Source organism: Dioscorea cayenensis, chromosome 6, assembly GCF_009730915.1.
Source record: "Dioscorea cayenensis subsp. rotundata cultivar TDr96_F1 chromosome 6, TDr96_F1_v2_PseudoChromosome.rev07_lg8_w22 25.fasta, whole genome shotgun sequence".
Taxonomy (NCBI): domain Eukaryota; kingdom Viridiplantae; phylum Streptophyta; class Magnoliopsida; order Dioscoreales; family Dioscoreaceae; genus Dioscorea; species Dioscorea cayenensis.
This window is the reverse complement of record NC_052476.1, coordinates 12,993,136-13,011,424: the sequence shown is the minus strand read 5'-3', so window position 1 is coordinate 13,011,424 and position 18,289 is coordinate 12,993,136. Positions and strand designations below refer to the sequence as shown.

Genomic DNA, 18,289 nt, shown 5'->3' with positions numbered 1-18,289 from the left:
GAAGTATTATCAATTATGATCTCCATAATGGTAGTGGAAAAATCATCTTTGGGACATGCTTTGTTTAAGTCCCTAAAGTCCACACATATTCTGATTTTCCCATTCTTCTTCTTGACATGAACTATGCTGGCAATCCAATTAGGGTACTTTTCTTCCCTTATGAAACTAGCCTCCAATAGTTTCTTTGTTTCTTTAATGACGCCTCCTCCGATCAAACTTCATCTTTCTTAGTGCTTGTTTTACTTGTGGAAAACTTGGGTCAATGGCGAGCTTGTGCACTGCTATTTCTGTGTCAAGCCCTGGCATCTCCTTATAACTCCATGCAAAACAATCAATATATCTCGCAAGGATGCTTTGAATGGCTTCTCTCTTCTTGAGCTAGTTGTGCACTTAAGAAAAGCGGGTTTAGGATCACTCTCACTTCCCAAGTTGATTTCCACCAACTCATCAATTTTTCGCTTCCTCCGCCTTCGAGCTCGTAGTGCATCTTTCAACTTTATATCTTTTACGAGATGATCATTTAATGTTACTTCAAGTGGATCTTCATCTTTTGTATCCGACCCTTCAATAGCTGACACCATGCGATATTCACATATTTATTCATCTTGAAACCCAAGTCCCTTTTTGCTTTAAGCCTTTGACCTTGCATAGCAATCTTGTAAGGGTGCCGTAGTCTCTCAAAGAGAATATGTCTGTCTTTTGAATGCTTCAAATTAATTCCGGCTTGCTTTATTAATTTTCTTAGCTTAGAAGGATAATAATCTGGAACACTCAAAGGCCAAGGTTCTTCATCTTGCATTGCTTTACTCATCAAAAATATCTTCATCCTTAGATTTATTGGGACTCGACTTATAGAAGAGAATCTCTCCTCCTCTTGATGGCTAGAAGGCACATAGAAGATAATGAGCCATTATATCGAGTTAACATGTAACTCATCAAGAGCTTTTGTAAAGGCCCTCCGTATTCTTTGTAATATGAAGAGAGCTTTTCAAACCCGAACTTAATCATCATCATCTTCTTTTTAATTGGTAGGAATGAAATTTACCTCATCTGTGGCTTTGACGATGAGCGTGAGTGAATGATTTGTATATCTTCATGATCTTTTTCTTCTTCTCAAGACCTGTGGTCACTACTCCAAAAGTGCAGGGTTTCAAAGGCAAAAACAAAGCTCTTCTTCCTGAAAGTGAGCTCGGTAGTTTTTAGTGACTTTCATAAGGGCATCATCTTTGGTCATGCAGAAGCTTGTTCTGCTTTTGGTGTATCCACAAAATGCCCTTGCATCCTCATAGTTGATTTTATGCACACCAAATGGTTGAATCTCCCATCTATGAGGTATACATCATCATCTTTATATGCTTCTAACATTGGTGCAAAGTGGAAGGAACCACATAGTTTTCATGTAGCCATGGTCTTCCCAACAATGCTCTATAGGAAACATCAGTGTTGATAACATGAAACTTCACATCCGACGTCGCGCTTCCCAAATCTTAAAAGGGAGAGTACATCTGACCCTAAGGGCTTTGGACTATGTCGGGTCAAAGCCTCTGGACAACAAATCTTTTTCAAATTTGAGTAGGTGATATGTCTCCAACGCCAAGGCATGCAAAAGTCTTTAGTGTCATCGACGATCGACGAGCCTTTCGATCAATGAGGATTCGATGACTCTTGTCCCATCACAAGACCCGTAGACATATAAGGGTCTCATTGTGCCCTTTTTGTCCCCACCAACAAGTCCTTCTCCGAGAAATAATCGCCGAGAACCAAATGCGAGAGCTCACGCATGAGCTTCAAGAACCTCTTGGACTGGACTAATCTCTTCTATATGGCATCACCTTTCCGAGTATTTTATATTTAGGCACTCCCTCTTGACTTTAGATACACGTCAGCCTCGCTTCGACAAGATTGTCGCAGCTTCGCAACCTCGTGACTGTCATTCAAACCTTTCTTTAAAAGCTTGTCTCTGCTTTTACTCACATATGGTCGCCACGACTGCAGGTATACAGTAGAGAATCATCCTCATCCGGTAGTAGAGCTAAGTTCATCTTCATCATCAACATCATCACACGCCTTCTGTTATGGTAATAACCTCGCTTGATAAGTCCAAACTATGGGCCCTTCATATCTTGAGATCAGATAAGTCTCAGGAGTACTCCCTCAACCTCCTTATCAAGGAAAGGACGATGTAATTAGGGCTCTCTCCTTTAAGAGGGAGTCATATGAGCTTCAATATGCTTCACAATTGACTTTACTTATGGAATTTACCGGTTTTGATGCGCCTCGCTTTTTCCTTGTTCTGGATCTTTCTCATTCTTCCTTTTGATTTTTACATGGGCTTTCATCTCGCTCGAGCTCCTCCGCCACTTGGATACTGTGGAGCTCTCTCAACTTCTTCAACATCTTTCTTGACTAGACGACCCAGTGCAAGCTCTCGAACCTCGAAGAGGAGCAAACTCTTTGGGAATTTGAAAACCTCCCTCAGCTTGCACTCTCTCGATATGCCCCTACAGCATCTTGCCTCCATGAAGCTTTCTTCTCTAAGTACGTATTCGACACATAATCGTATGTTTCACTACGACCGGGTTGATCAGCAATACATTTTTAGATAAAGTGATCTTTTCCCTCCTAGCACCGCCGGCCAATCCAATTCTTCTTTTGAATACATAGCGCTCCGAATCGAACGACCCAATAATCCCGTGATATGGATAGAAATTTGGGTGATCTTCTCTCTGTCTCTGCCTCTTCGGTCGCTTGCTCTCCGGCAAAGCATGCAAATCCACCTTCAGACAAGATCTTTAAACATCTTCATCACTTTGTCTCTTTCGGAAAGGAATACTTTTTCTCATTCTCTTGAAGAGAACTTACGTGCTTGGGTGGTTCACTCTACCCGAGTCGAGTGGTGGTTTTTGGCTATCATAATTTGTTGGATGTAGTGCCCTCCTTTACATTATCAGTTGCAAAGGCCACATGCTTAACACCTTCTGGTTTTCTTGGTTTTTCTTTGTCCACTTTGGTGGGTTGCATTGTGGATACTACCCTTGGACTAGTTCTTTCCAATTTTTTGACTTGAGAGATCAAGTCTTGGAAGGTATGAATATCGGATGAGCTGAGGAATGGAGCAATCCAATTATCAATATTCCCCACCAATAGTCCCACTTCTTGCACCTGATTGAGTGGCTTCTCACACTTGATGCTCAAGTTACACCATCTCATCACATAATCTATGACCTTCTCATCCTTGTTCTGTCATGTGTTGGCTAGATCAGCTATGGTGATTTTATCAATAACTCCGCCGAACCTAACCCTAAAGGAGTGTTTCATTTGCTGCCATGTCTGAATGGATTCAAGTTGTAGGTTTGCATACCACTCAAAAGCCACACCAGTTAGACTAGCAGCAAATTGTCTTAACAACAACGACGGGTTGTTACTTGTGTCCCCACATGCTGTTATGAAATGAGCTAAATGTTGATCAGGGTTCCCTAAGACATTAAACTGCTTGAACTTAGGAACATTGTATCCTTTAGGATAAGCCACTTGATCATGAAAGCTTGAGTAGGGCTTATCACCATCACTTTTTAGTGTAGCACCCTTGGCTTGCTTTAATTGTACAGCAACTATCTTTTCTATTTCTTCTCGAGATATCACTGCTCAGTGCATCGCGATGATTCCAAATTTGCTCATGTAACCCAAGTACTTCTTCTTCATCATCTTCTTCCTCTTGAATAACTTTTCAGTACAGATGAGTGCTTGCCTCATGAACCCTTGAATTATCATGGAGTAGGTTTTTGGACCTCGATCACTTAAACGAGATATCACACCACCGAGATGCAAATAGCCCGCATCACGTATATGTGATCTTTCTCTCATCGATCCAATTGCTTTTTAATCTTACAACACCGGATCTTTGTTCAATGTAAAAATAAGGTTGTCATCTTCTTCTTCACTTGAATCATTATTCCTCCTAGGAGGAGTTTGAAACCCAGCTACTTGGGAGAAGGATTTTGCCTTTTCTTGTGCCGTTTCTTGTAATACTTGATCAAAATCTTCTTGTTGTATGCCACTTGTGCCAACTGTTGTCTTCTTTCTCAGCCTAGTAAAGGGACACTCAGGCTCAGACGGGTGTTCAGACCCTTCAGTAATTACCCTTACGGTGTGTACTTCAAGGTCTTTCATCTCCTCATCTTGTTCCATTATCCATTGGGACTTTGAATGAGAAACGAAAGGTGTGGTCTTCTTGTAAGCTTGCTTCTTCGGCAATGCAAGCCAATCAAATACGGAAGCTTGTGATTCTGAGAGTAAGTTCCTTTTTCTTAGGTAAAACTCCCTCGGTGTCATCTTTTCAGTTTGTAGCTTCTTGTAGGAGGTCTAGTTGTTATAAATCTTCTTGGAAAGAGTGCCCTTGAATTGTAGGACTCTCGTGGCTCTACCCTTTTCATCATGCTATTTTGTGAAGATCGAAGCTCACCAGTTGTGGAGTTCTTCTTCACCATTCTCAGCTGTGTGAAAGAGTTAGTAAATGAACTTGAAGAACCATTCCCTGAGTCTTGGAATGAGACAAAGCTCACCTTCTCCTGAGGTGAGGATGTCTTCCTCTTGGTCAATCTTGGGCACCCCATTATAAATAATTTTGTTGGGGTAGCCTCGGGCTTCTTGAAGATACCACTTTCCTTCCCTCTAGTAGTAATCCTGAATGAAGGCTACTCTTCATCGTCTCCTTCCTTAATGTTAATAACTTTCTTTGTGGAGGTGAGTCGGTCAAAAATAGATGCTTTAGCAACAACGACGTCCTCTTCGACCTCAGCAGGCAGAACCATATTCAGCGACGTCCTCTTGATAACAAGCGTGGGACTTGAACCTCAGTTGGTGATGACGGTGGGCTTAGCACGAAGTTGACATATTCTCAAATAGACCTAAATTTGATCTCAGCTCCCGCAACGCCTGTGTAAACGAAAGCATAGGGAAGCTTAACTTGTGTACCATCTCCAAGGAAAATGGTGCATGATGTAGCTGCATTGTTGGTGTTGTTTGTTGGTGCCATTGCGAAAACCTGAAAAGGAAAACCCTTACATTAACAACACTAGATAATTCTTCTTTTTTGTATCTACTTTTTTTTTCATTTACACTTTATTTCAAAGATGGGAGGAGAAGTCGGTCCCCACCAGGCATGCCAGACTTTGTGGACTCATTTCTTTTCACCCAAATTTTCGATTAGGATCGACCGTTGAAGAGTATGGATCATGTATCAAATTTTTAATTTTTTTATATTTCGTGATGATTGCAGTGTTCATGTCTTTCTATTAGGGCAAGCCCCTCATTATTACACTACCCCTGCACAATGTCATGGGAACCTCCGATTAAGAAACGAGTGTGAATGAGAAGTAACTGAGTAAACATAATAAATTTTTTATTTATTTCAAAGATGCATATGAACACATAATCATAGGCGAGAATGCAAAAGTAAGAAAGCTATTCTCTAAGAGAGGTTAACAAGAGAGTTTTTTATTTTAAAGAGAGAGCTATTTTAATCATGCCCTTCAAACTTTTTGCTTGGTCGCTTTTAACTCCTTTACTAAAGGTATGTCTGAAGACCCTTTTAGCCTGTGAATGTGGCCCTCCCCGCTTTCTTCTTTTTCTTCATGTAGGGTTATGTCTTGACACATAGCTTAGCTCTCAAATCGTGCTACTCTGTATTTATGGAGTTGCCCACCTACTCATCTTTTGTTTCTTTTTATCACTAAAAAAACTTTGGCTCTTTTGTGCTTGTAAAATCTTCAACTTCCTGACTTGTGAAACTCTTTAAGTCTTTGACTCGGGTGTATTAAAACTTCAGAGTTGCATTTGTCCTTTGCATGATGCATTTAGGTCTTGACTCTTCAATGCTTTTGAGCCTTGACCATTAGATCTTTAAGTTATGACCCTTAACATGGTTAGGTCATTAACTTGACAATTTTGACTTGCCTTTAAAATGGATTTCAAGCTGTAATTATGAACTTGATTTTCGTTAGTTAAGCCACCAATTGAGTTCTCTAATTCATTTTCTCAAAAGAGACATCATAATGGGCTTCAATAAAATCTATGTCAACTCTTCTTTTTTTACTCTTAGTTCCACTTCAAGAAAGGATTTTTTTTTTTTTTCCTTTCATTTTTTTTTCTTTCATTTCACCTCTTTTTACTCCAACAAGTGTCAAAAGACCTCAGAATGAGCTTGAAGAGAGATTTTCTTTAAAAATTTAATTTTTCATCCCAATGAGTGTCAAAAGACCTCAACATGAGTTCAGAGAGGATTTTAGTGTAGAAAATATGAAAATTTCTCGTTACCCCAAGAAAATCAAAACTTTAAGGTGGAATTAGAGAAAATATGAAAATTTCTCGTTACCCCAAGAAAGTCAAGACTTCAAGGTGGAATTAGAGAATTTTCATAAGATTTTTCTAGAGGAGGCCCTACAAAGAAAATTACCAAAATACCCTCGATGAATTTATCCATCATTCATTTTTTCATTTTTCCCTCTCTTTTCTTTTTACTTGCCCTTCAGTTTTTCATTCTCTTTTTTTTGTCCATTTTTTACCTCTTCTCTTTTTCTTACTCATCTTTCATTCATTTTTTTTCCTACTCATCATTCATTTTTTTTGAAGCATCGAGAAGAACATCTGACCCCCAAACAACAAACTTTTATAGGGTCAAAGGCAAAAAGGGACAACAGGTGCACGCTTTCTTAATAAAACGAGGAATGTTCTTCAATCCGAAATAAAGTGGTCATGCTTGTTGCTCATTCTCTGTTGTAGAAACTTCAGTGATGAAAGCACTACCAAAGAATCACCATCTTCATAATCCATTCGGTGAATGATGCATGGATTAGTATCTCTATCTTGAACACTTTCAGCTTTGTAACCAACTGAAAACAAAGAAGCAATTGTATCAGCAGAAAGGGTTCTGCTCTCAGTTCCAACTACTTAACCTAATGCGACAAGTTCCTCATATGATAACTCATCTAGATCAACATCTTGCCAAGCACCCCGGGAATTTCCAGCATGATGGGCCCTGTGATGTTCCACTTCCCAATCATTCAAGCCGGCAAAGGCCATCAACCGAGTAGTGATCTCCCGCTTCTCCGCGTCTTGCAGTGCCCTAACATATGCTTCATCGCTATCTAACTCCGCCGGATCGACAAGATGCCCATCTTCAACGAACTTATCCTCCTCATACTCTTCTTCATACTCACTCCCCTCCTTATGATCATGAACATCAAACCCCCTCAATCGTCCTCATAGCTCCTCAATGAACTCAAATAGTCACTACTTATTCCATGGCCACTCATCAACATCAGGTACGTCGCCTCCTGCTCTTGGAGAGTGCCTGCAAGGACAAAATCAGCATCCACTCGGCTGAGGTTGGTGAGTGGCGTGCGGGTTGGCCGTGATACGGCTTAGGAACGATCCTCATTGCCAGCAACAGCAACAACATTAGAGTTAAGGTTCTGATCGGCGGACTTAGCTCCGGTGCGGATAGTGGCATCATTGAGTCAAGTTGAATTATGGTCCTCGTCGGAGTGAGATCTCATCCGACCACCACCGCTCATATCGCTGTTGATGATGATGATGCTCTTGAGAGAGAAGACGAACAAGCTTCGATCGACGGGCAAATGAAGAGAGAGAGAGAGAGGCATATATATGCATGGTTCGGAGCTCACAATGAGAGAGAGAAGCATGTCCATGCATTTAAATTATTAAGAACATCAACGTACATGCATGCATCAATTTTGGAAAAAAGAAATCATAGGCTTGTGGGACCGATTGCATTCTCCTTTTTAATGCATGAGAGAAGCATCATGGGCATGAAATATGCATGATATGCACTCAATTTCACAAAAAAAAAATCATTAAAAGGTGGGACCATGTGTATGTAGAGGCATGGAGGCATCATGTTCATCATGCATACATAAAGACTTTTCTCTTGCCATATATATATATATATATATATATCCCTTATTGTGTATTTCTTGGATGAAAGATGGGTACAGAACTTTGTTGAACACTGTGGGAGAAATTTTGGCCGTCCGATGATCCTTCTCCAAATTTTCTTTCTCCTTCCCCGTAAAGAACCAAGGGCTCTTCTACTCTTCGTCCTCTTCTCTTCTTTTTTCCTCCTCACTTTTTTTTCAAACACTCTCTGTATTTTTTTCTAGTCTCTTCTTTTTTCCCGCTCTCTTTCTTCTGTCTCTCCTCTTGGTTTTTTTTCGCTCCACTAAATCACCAACTCCCCCTAGAAAATCCTAAACTCCGGGTGAATTTTTTCAAAGAAAATTTGAATTCAAATTTTCTGATTTTTATCCTTAATCTCCTCCTTTTTTTCCCTTTTTTTATATTTTTTACATATATTTTTTATTATTTTTTTATTAGTATTTATTTTATTTTATTTTTGAATTCCCCTCTTTTTTCATTAATATATTTTTTAAAATTTCAAACGACATTTTCAATCAATATGTATATCTTCAAATATATATATGTATATTTCCTCTCTCCTCTTCTTTCTTATAGTAGGAGAAGATGGTTTATCATTATCATTCCTTTTATTTATATATTTTTTTTTTTAATTCAAAGTAGGACACCAAGTTCCTAAGGGGATTAGAAATGAAAATTTTCTATATAAACACATATGTTTGATGATCTTGTTGCAGAACTCAAGAAGCTGAAACAGGTGAGTTCTCTTTAACTTTATTAAGAAGAATTTGATTTTAGATTGAATAGAACCAACTTGAATGAGGCACAGGCAATAAGTCACTTTTTGGGGGTTTAAAGTAGGAGATTGTGTTGTTGTCTATGAGGTTATTCAATCACACTATACTATAGTCAACTTATGCATTATGGATTAAGAAAGGTTCTTGGACAATGAATAGAATTAATGCATCAGATGGTGGAGTGTTGTAGAAACTATGGCAAGAATAGTAGTAAATACCAATTTGGATTCCAATAAACCAAGAAATAGAGTACTAGCTTTTCATGGCTCTAATTAATGCTGACAATGTTCCTTCCAAATTGACCAAGATGTTAGCATTGAGGGAGTTGGATGAACAAAGACAAAAGGATTTATATTTTTGGTGTGAAGATACGTTTGTTTAGGGGCATAGATGTAACAAGAGGCCGTTGTATTCATTGTCAATAGAAAATGATGGGAATAAAGATATGGAGGTGCCAGAGGAATAGGAAACTGGATAGGAACTATTGATGGAGAATTTAGAGATACCTCAATTTTCTGTACATGCTCTGATAGGTATTGCCAGTTTTTAAACTATGAGAGTCAGAGAGAGTTAAAGTACTAGGATTTTGTTTTTATTAACTGACTCTGAAATCTCATACAATTTCATTGACAATAAGATTGCTAAACAACTTGGGTGTGTGTTGGAACCAATCCTGACAGTGAAAGTTTTTGCAACTAATGAAAATGAGTTAGTCTCCAAAGAAATTTATAAACATTTTCAAAAGGCCATGCAGGAAAACCAATTCCAAGTTGATTTTCTGATTCTACCTTTGGACAACTTTTATATGATTTTAGGAATTCAAACTTAGAGATATTATGTGGAATTTTAAGAGATTGCAAATGAAGTTTCACGTAGGGATTCAGGAATGTCTGTTACACAGAAATAATATGCAAGATTTAAAGCTTGTCAGTCAAGCAAACATGCATATGTTGTTGGTCAAAGAGACTCAATTATTTTTGACACAATGTTTTACTATAACTATTCAATCTATGATTTCAGGTTCTTCGAACAAAACAATTGAAGAAGAATTGACTGTGGTAACTAAAACTATGCCTATAGGAATTGCAAAAGTTTTATACCCATTTGCTCATATTTTTGGTAAACCTAAGGAATTACCTCCACATAGGTAATTTGATAATCAAATTAATTTGAAAGAGGGTGCACAACCTATCTGCTTAAGACTATACATGTATGGGGCATTACAAAAAGATGTCATAGAAAAATTGACTTAAGAGCTTTTGGGTTCATGTGTAGTACACCATAGTCATTCACCACATTCTGCAGTAAGAAAGAAGGATAATTCTTGGAGGACGTGTATAGATTACAGTGGGTTAAATCACATTACAATAAAGGATAAGTTTCCAATGCCTACTATTAAAGAGTTGTTTGAGGAATTGCATGGAGCAGCAATGTTTACAAAATTGGATTTGAGATATGATTATCACCAAATCAAGATGGATCCAAGAGATATACACAAGACTATTTTCAATACCCACATGGGGCATTATGAATATTTGGTGATACCATTTGGAATGGTGAATGAACCATCAACATTTCATCATCTAATGAATCTGATTTTCAAACCATACTTGAGGGAGTTTGACCCAGTGTTTTTTTTATGATATGTTGTATTTAAGAATGGCTAGGACTATCTACTATTAAACAACTGAGATGGTTTTTAGGGTTGGCTTGGTCATTACAAATGTTCATTGGAAACTATACTATACAAAGTCATTCTTAATAGAGCAAAAGAAGTTATCTACACCCAATCAATACACATGGTTAGCAAAATTGATGGCATATGACTATAAAATTTGGTACAAGCATAGGAAATTAAATGTAGTAGCCGATACATTGTCAAGAATTAATGCTTTAGAGGTGAATTTACAAGTTGTTTCCAAGTGTAACTACTGATTTAATGGAAAGAATTTGGGGAACTTGGGAGAAAGATTCACATTTGTAGGTTGTAATTCAACAACTAAAGAGGGGTCAGATAGTCAAGCATTACTCTTGGTTTCAAGACCAACTAAAGAGGAAGAGAAAATTTGTTGTAGGGAAAGATGACAAAATAAGATGGGAGATTTTACAACACTATCATGACAGTTCTTTGGGGGACATTCAGGAATAAACGCTACATATAGAAGAATTTCTGGAGTATTCTATTGGAAAATTTTATGGAAATATGTAAGGGAATTGGTGAGGACTTGTAGAATTTACCAAATACATAAACCAAAATTAGTCTCATGGTTTATTACAACCCCTACTAATTCCTCAAACTACTTTCTCAGATATTTCTATAGACTTTATTGAGGGAATTCCAAGATCTAATGGGAAGAATGTTATAATGGTAGTTGTGGATGGGCTTACCAAGTATGCACATTTCATTACTTTATCTCAACCTTACACAACAACAAGTGTGGCACAACTCTTCCTTGAGAATATAGTCAAATTGCATGGATTTCTTGTTAAAATAATGGTGATCGGGATCCAATCATTATGAGTAAATTTTTGGGAGGAATTCTTTTAAGTTTGTTTTTGGATGGAGGTAATAAACACTATTAGAATGAGTATTATTGTCAATAGTACTTTATACCCATGTTTGAATGCACAATTGTTAGAATGGGAATGGAGTGTGTAAAGAATGAACAGTGGTATTGTAGAGGCATATTTATTACTGCCCCAAAAATTGAGAGGAATGACAATGTTTTGGGGAGGAATGAATAGTACCAACTTTTGAATTGATACTTATGACCCTTAGAATATTTAATTAAGTAAAATTTATAAAATTAAATAATTAACCGTAATAATTAAATTAAATAATAATTAAAATAAAAATTATTATATAATATGATTATAATAATAAAAAGTAAAAATGACATTTTTTTGCACATAAATAAGATTTAATTAAATTAAATTATTAAAAATTACTCTTTTGCATTTGTGTATATTTAGTGAAGTTATTAAATTATAATAATTAAAGTGTAGTAAAACCTTTTCTTATTGAGATTTAATTATATAAAAATCAATTATTTAAATAGTTAATTAAAAATAATTAAAAACTAATACTAAATAAAATAGAGATATTTAATTTAAATATTTAATTATAATCATTAATTTTAATAATAATGTTCAAAAATATTTTTTAAATAAAAAATGTATTTATCATGTAATCAAATTTATGTGTATCAAGGGTATAAAAAGTAATTTTGTCACTAATTCCATTTACTTATTTTTCCATTCCCAATGAAATATTCTTCCAACCAAAACACAGTTTTTCATATACATTCCTATTTTTTTATAGTCTCATTACCATTCCCTTTCCCATTCTCATTCGGTGAACCAAACACACACTAAGATTCAAAGGATGGAACTCAAACATTTTTCAACATTCTATCCACAAACTCGATGGACAAACGGAGTAGGGAAATAGGTGTTTTGGAGAGTTATTGCTTTGTATAACAGGTAATATACCAAAGATTTAGAGTGCTTAGGTGACTCTGCTAGCTGAGTATTGGTATAACACATTATTCCATACAACAATAAATTTAACCCCTTTTCAGGTATTGTATGGGATTCCTCCACCAATACACTTATCATATGTTTCAAAAGATTCACCTGTTAAAGCTGTTGATTTGTTACTCAAAGATAAGGAAGTTGTCATTCAATTACTTAAGCATCCACCCACAAAGATACATCAAAGGATGGAAATACAAGCCAACAACCACAGGACAGATAGAAATTTTCAAATAGGAGATATGGTATTCCTAAAGTTATATCCTTACAATCAATGTTCAGGAGTTACAAGAGTATTTCCCAAGTTAGCAGCTAGATTCTATGGTCCTTACAAGATTATAGATAAAATTGGCAAGTGTACTTACAAACTTGATCTTCCATCCTCTTCTACCATACATGCTTGTATTTTCATGTATCTTTGTTAAAAAGCTGCTTTGACAATAGAAGATGAAGATATAGCTTTGCCTCCTTCACCCGTTCCAACAGTTTAGTTAAAAACTTTAGCAAAATTGAATCGAAGATAGTGAAGAGAGGTAATGTGGTTCCGACTTAATAGCTTATACGTTGGACGAATTCTTCTCCAACAGATGCAACTTGTGAGTTTGTAGAAGATTTGCAACAACAATTTCTTGAATTTCACTTTAGGACAAGGGATTTTGAAAATGAGGAGTAATGATATGAAGTGTTTTGTACTGAATGGTGGCTCAGAGAAGTTGTAGAGATGTCTGGTGGTGTTCCAATGAGGTATATGTTGGGATGTTATCACTCAAATAGGGGAATTACCATGCGAAAATACATGCCAAAACATAGTGGATAACAAAATTTTTAATGGCAAGTAAACATGATAAAAACCCTAAGCGCATGCGTAACTAGGATTAAAAATCTAAATAAATAGATAAATAAAAAGTTATACCTATCTTTTTGATGACGATTACGAATGCACCATTGTTCCCAGAAATCGAAAGGGACTGCGAATCGCGACTCCTCTCTACTATCACGTACACACGAACGCCTTTAGGAATCAAGTACGTATTCTAGTACCTCAAGAAACAACACTTGTTTCTTGGTTCGAATAACAAGCACCCGATATTCAAGAGAAAAAGGGGCTGCAGGCGCAGCGGCGGAGGGTTCCGGCAGCGGGATCCCACAGTGGCGGCCAAGGGAGAAGAGTGGGTTGCGCCTTTGTGTTTCTTAAGAGACAATCTCTCAATCACTCTATTTTTCCCCCTCTTCTTCACATTAGGGTTAGACCATCTATTTATATTAGAAACCCAAAACCCTAATTTACGAAAAAACCCATCACTCCTAATCAAATTAGGAATCTCTTCTTTACTTGATTAATTAAACCATTTTAATTAATCAAATTGATTAGATTGGATCAACACTTAATAAGACCCAACCCGAATAAGCTATTTGCTCCACCTAATTTAGGTTTTTCACCGAAACCCTAAATAGGTGATCTAATAAGTAACAAATACTGAACCTTGATCCTGGCATTCTCAGTGTACGATCCTATAGGTCCATTTAATATTGGCAATGAGCTTAAACAATTTTAACGCTCATAAATCATAATTATTCTCAAGCAAGATAATACAATTACCCAATATTAAATGAAGGTCAATTTTTAAAATTAACGGAACCTATCGCAACCTCATACAATCTTTTGCCACTAAATATCTTAATTAGCACAAGGCATGGAGCGAGTCACCCTTATTTTAATGCTAATTAATCTCTTGATCTCGTAGTGAAATGACTAGGTCAAGTAAATGATAACTCTTATTATTTCCCTTGGGCATGGCCACACACTACTCAGTCTCATTAATCAAGTGGCTGGTGATATTCACTCACTTTTCAGAGTGGGACAATCCCTTCACTTCACTCATGTCTCTCAGCATGAACCGTGACATGCCCAAATATACCCGTACTTGTCACTCACTTACGAATGAAGTTAGGTGTAAGTTAAAGCATGTAAGGATTTGACACCGCCAATATGCGTAAACCGCAAGTGCACGGGTGTCGAAGCAATACCTACGTGAGGGTAGTCAATCCACGGGTGGAAATCAGGCTACTAGTACTCACTTTTCTCTGCAACTCTAATGATAAATGGAAAGGTGAGATGATCTAATGTGTGAAAGAAATGAAGTCAATGAGACAAATATGCAGGGTAAAAATGGATGGAGATCTCAATCAATAGTGCCGGGGTATTCGGGCAATGCTCCTAGGATTCGTATTAGGTACCGAATCAAACAAAAGTGTTTTCTAAGGATGAGTGTTAAGTCGGAAATCCAAATATAATCGGATCCGGCCTCCCGATCACCGATACTAGTCCCCCACGAGGTCCCGTGGAGAAATCGCTCAATCTCAACACCTCACAACACTATATGACCGCAGCACTCTAGGGATTCCAAACTGTATCCAATTCCTAAAGATTGATCCAACCCTCAATTTCCGCCAAGGATCCTAACCTCAAGGTCCCGGCGGAGAAATCGAGCAAATCTCACGCCTCCCACCAAATATGGTTGCATAGAGCTTAGGAATGGAGATAGAACACACCAACTCGAGGGGAAAGGGGACACTTCACTATCTCATGACTCACTCTCTCAACCCTCTTCAATCTTGAGGTTCTAACCTTAATGGAGATCTCTCCCACCAAGGCAACAAATCATGCAAACCAAATAACCATAAGATCAATAAGGCAAGCAAGCATTAAACAATCAAGAATGAAACTTAATCAAACTCGGATTAATAGAAAACACAAAGCAAATCCACAAAAGATGAGAATCCTAGGGTTCTACAAGCCCAAATACACCTCTAGGGTTTTTAGCTCTCCATGGAGCAACATACAAAAACACACCATCAATGAATGAAAGTACATTAAATCAAAGAAATAAACCCCTTATATATGAACTCGATGGCCTTGATGGAGAGCTTCGACGCTTGAAGGACCCACTCCGAGCTAGGTTCACCGTGGCTTCCTTTTATGCTATGACGGAGGAGGAATCAATCAAAGTTGGTGACGAAGCGCCCAAAAGCAAAGAAAGACCTCCTCTCCAAAACCCTAGCCGTCTCACCCTCAAGAGCCGCAGCAAAAGATGAGAAAGAATAGGCAAAAACGGCTATTTATAGGCCTTTAGATCGGCGGTCGTCACGCTGCCCTCACGCCAGCGCTGGATTTTCCACGCGCCCGCGTCAGCAAGAATTTCCACGCCGGGCGCTGAATTTCCGCGCCGTGAATGAGGGTAATTTTGTTACGAGTGAAATTGCTGAAGTACTTTTCACAAACCGCGATCCGAACACTCTTCTACCAGGCCACATGTCCGAGCACACGCCCATGTGGTAGGCTATAAAACTTTTCTTCACCGACATATTCTTTGAGAGGTCTTGCAATCTTCACAAAGAGAAGGAATATGAAGATGTGGCTGCCTTTGTGCCCTTCCAAATAGTGAATCTGACTTGAATCTTCTTAGAAGTTGGCACATCTCCACACGCTTACGTAATCGCCTCTGTCTTGATCCGAATTGAACAAGAACTCCCAACATTGTGTCTTTATAGCCTATCTTTGCTTCCTTTTACTCTTTAAAGCATCTCACAACCTATATGCATAAAAGAAACACAAAATACACAATATAAGACATAAACCACGAGAAAATGATGCTCAACGCATGTAAAACATATAAAAATATGTCTACTCAAGCACTTATCAGGATTTATCCGAGATCTATAGTGATTTCAGGTCGAAGGATTTGAGTATAAGAATTGCTTGAGAAAAACACTTATGACTTTACAACCATGTAGTGTTCTCAAGACGGATCGATCCAGGTACACTGTTCCTTAACATGGATCTATGTCCTTTGATTGATATCTCATATCTATGACCCATAAAAATAAGGCCATCTCACAAAGACATATCTAGTCTTTAATTTATTTTCATTCCCATGAAAAATATTTTGACTAGGGACATTTAGAATATTGTTCTAGTTTATGCTTCAAGGTTTTACTATCCAAATCACACATTTGATAACTTGATCAAAACCAATATTCAAGGATATTTTATCCTATTAGCTATACACAGAAATAATGATAGATAAAACGATGCCTCATTATAATTATCCAAATAATAAGAGTTCATACAATGTATTGGGACTAGGGCTTACACTAACAATCTCCCAGTAGCACTAGTCCCAATCAGGCATAACTCTAAGACCAAAAGACCTAACATGACAATCATGTTTTGGCCTAACCAACTACTTGGTCAACGGATCAGCTACATAGTCTTCTCCAACAATCTTGCAAAATTTCACATCTCCTTTATCGACGATATCCCAAATGAGATGGAATCTCCTTATTATGTGTTTGGACTTTTAGTGTGACCGGGGCTCCTTGGCCCGTGCATGACCCCGTTGTTGTCACAAAAGAGGTTTATTGGATCTAGGATGCTTGGCACAACTCCTAATCCAAAGAAGGAACCTCTTAAGCCAAACTCGCCTCTTAGCAAACGATTCGATGCGACTATATACTCAGACTACGTGGTAGAATCAGTGATAGTGTCCTGTTTGAACTCTTCTAGCTTACAACACCTCCATTCAAGCAAAATACATAACTAGATTGTGATTTACTGTCATCGATATTGGTTTAAAATGCAGCATCAGTGTAACCCGTTACAATGAGCTCATTCTCATCACCATACACTAAGAAGTAATCTTTAGTCCTTCGTAAGTACTTAAGAATACTTTTGACAGCAGACCAATGGTGTTCCCCTAGATCGTGTTGGAATCTGATAGTTATGCTTAGTGCATGTGCAACATCCAGCCTAGTACATAGCATGACATACATGATAGATCCTATAGCAGACTTGTAAGGGATCTTACTCATGTGTTCCCTTTGTTCTTCAGTCTGAGGGCAATCCCTTTTACTTAGAACAACTCCCTAAGACATGGGTAAAAATCCTTTCTTGGAGTTAGACATACTAAACCGTTTCAGTATCGTATCTATCATATCTATGTATTTTTCTTGACTTAGTCCCAAAAGCTGTTGTGATCTATCCCTATAGATCTTTATACCAAGTATAATCTTAGCTTCACCTAATTCCTTCATTGAGAAACACTTCCCTAACCATTACTTAACATTTAATAATGTTGGGATGTCGTTTCCAATAAGCAAGATGTCATCGACCTATAACAATAGGAAAACGACTACGCTCCCACTAACCTTCTTGTACGCACAAGTCTCATCCTCATTTTTGAGAAAGCCAAACCCTCTGACTGCCTCATCGAAACAGAGGTTCCAACTTCGGGATGCTTGCTTGAGTCCATAAATGGACCTCAGTAGCTTGCACACCTTGTTAGGGTTCTTTAGATCGATAAAACCCTCAGGCTGTGTCATATACACATCCTCAAGGAGGTTTCCATTGGTTTTTGACATCCATTTGCCATATCTCATAGTTATAATATCGCATATGGCAAGAAGAATCCTAATGGATTTTGAGCATGACTCATCGGTGAAAAAGGTTCCGTCATAGTCGATACCATGAGTCCGCTTAAAAGGTTTCGCCACTAGTCTACCTTTAAAGGTGTTATCACTTTATGTTTTGAAAAATTCATTTTGCACTCAATGATCTTAGCACCTTCCAGTGGATCAACCAAAGTCCATATTTGGTTATCATACATCGATTGCATTTCATATTTCATAGCTCCAAGCCATTTATCCGAATTAGAACTCTCAATTGCCTCTCGGTAGGCTGATAGGATCATCCCTGTCCAATAGCTCTATGATTTGATTGTCGTAATGAGAAAACCATATTTCTAAGGCTCATGACCTAATCTCTACCGCATCTTCTTTGGTTCTTTTGGAATGGGTTCGGGTTCCACAACTCTTTGTGAATTTGTTTCCATTTCCAAACTGTCCTCTACATGAATTTGTGGTACTTGAATCTCCTCAAGTTGTAATCTACTCCCACTGTTCTTCTTGAGAAGAAACTCCTTCTCCATGATAACAGCATTCTGAGCAACAAACACTTTGTTCTC

General features: G+C 37.7%; 1 pseudogene; it reads right to left on the bottom strand.

Annotated features, from left to right (window-relative positions):
- Positions 1–6,732: 6,732 nt before the first annotated feature.
- On the bottom strand, positions 6,733–18,016 carry LOC120263141 (annotated as a pseudogene).
- Between the last annotated feature and the right edge of the window lie 273 nt (positions 18,017–18,289).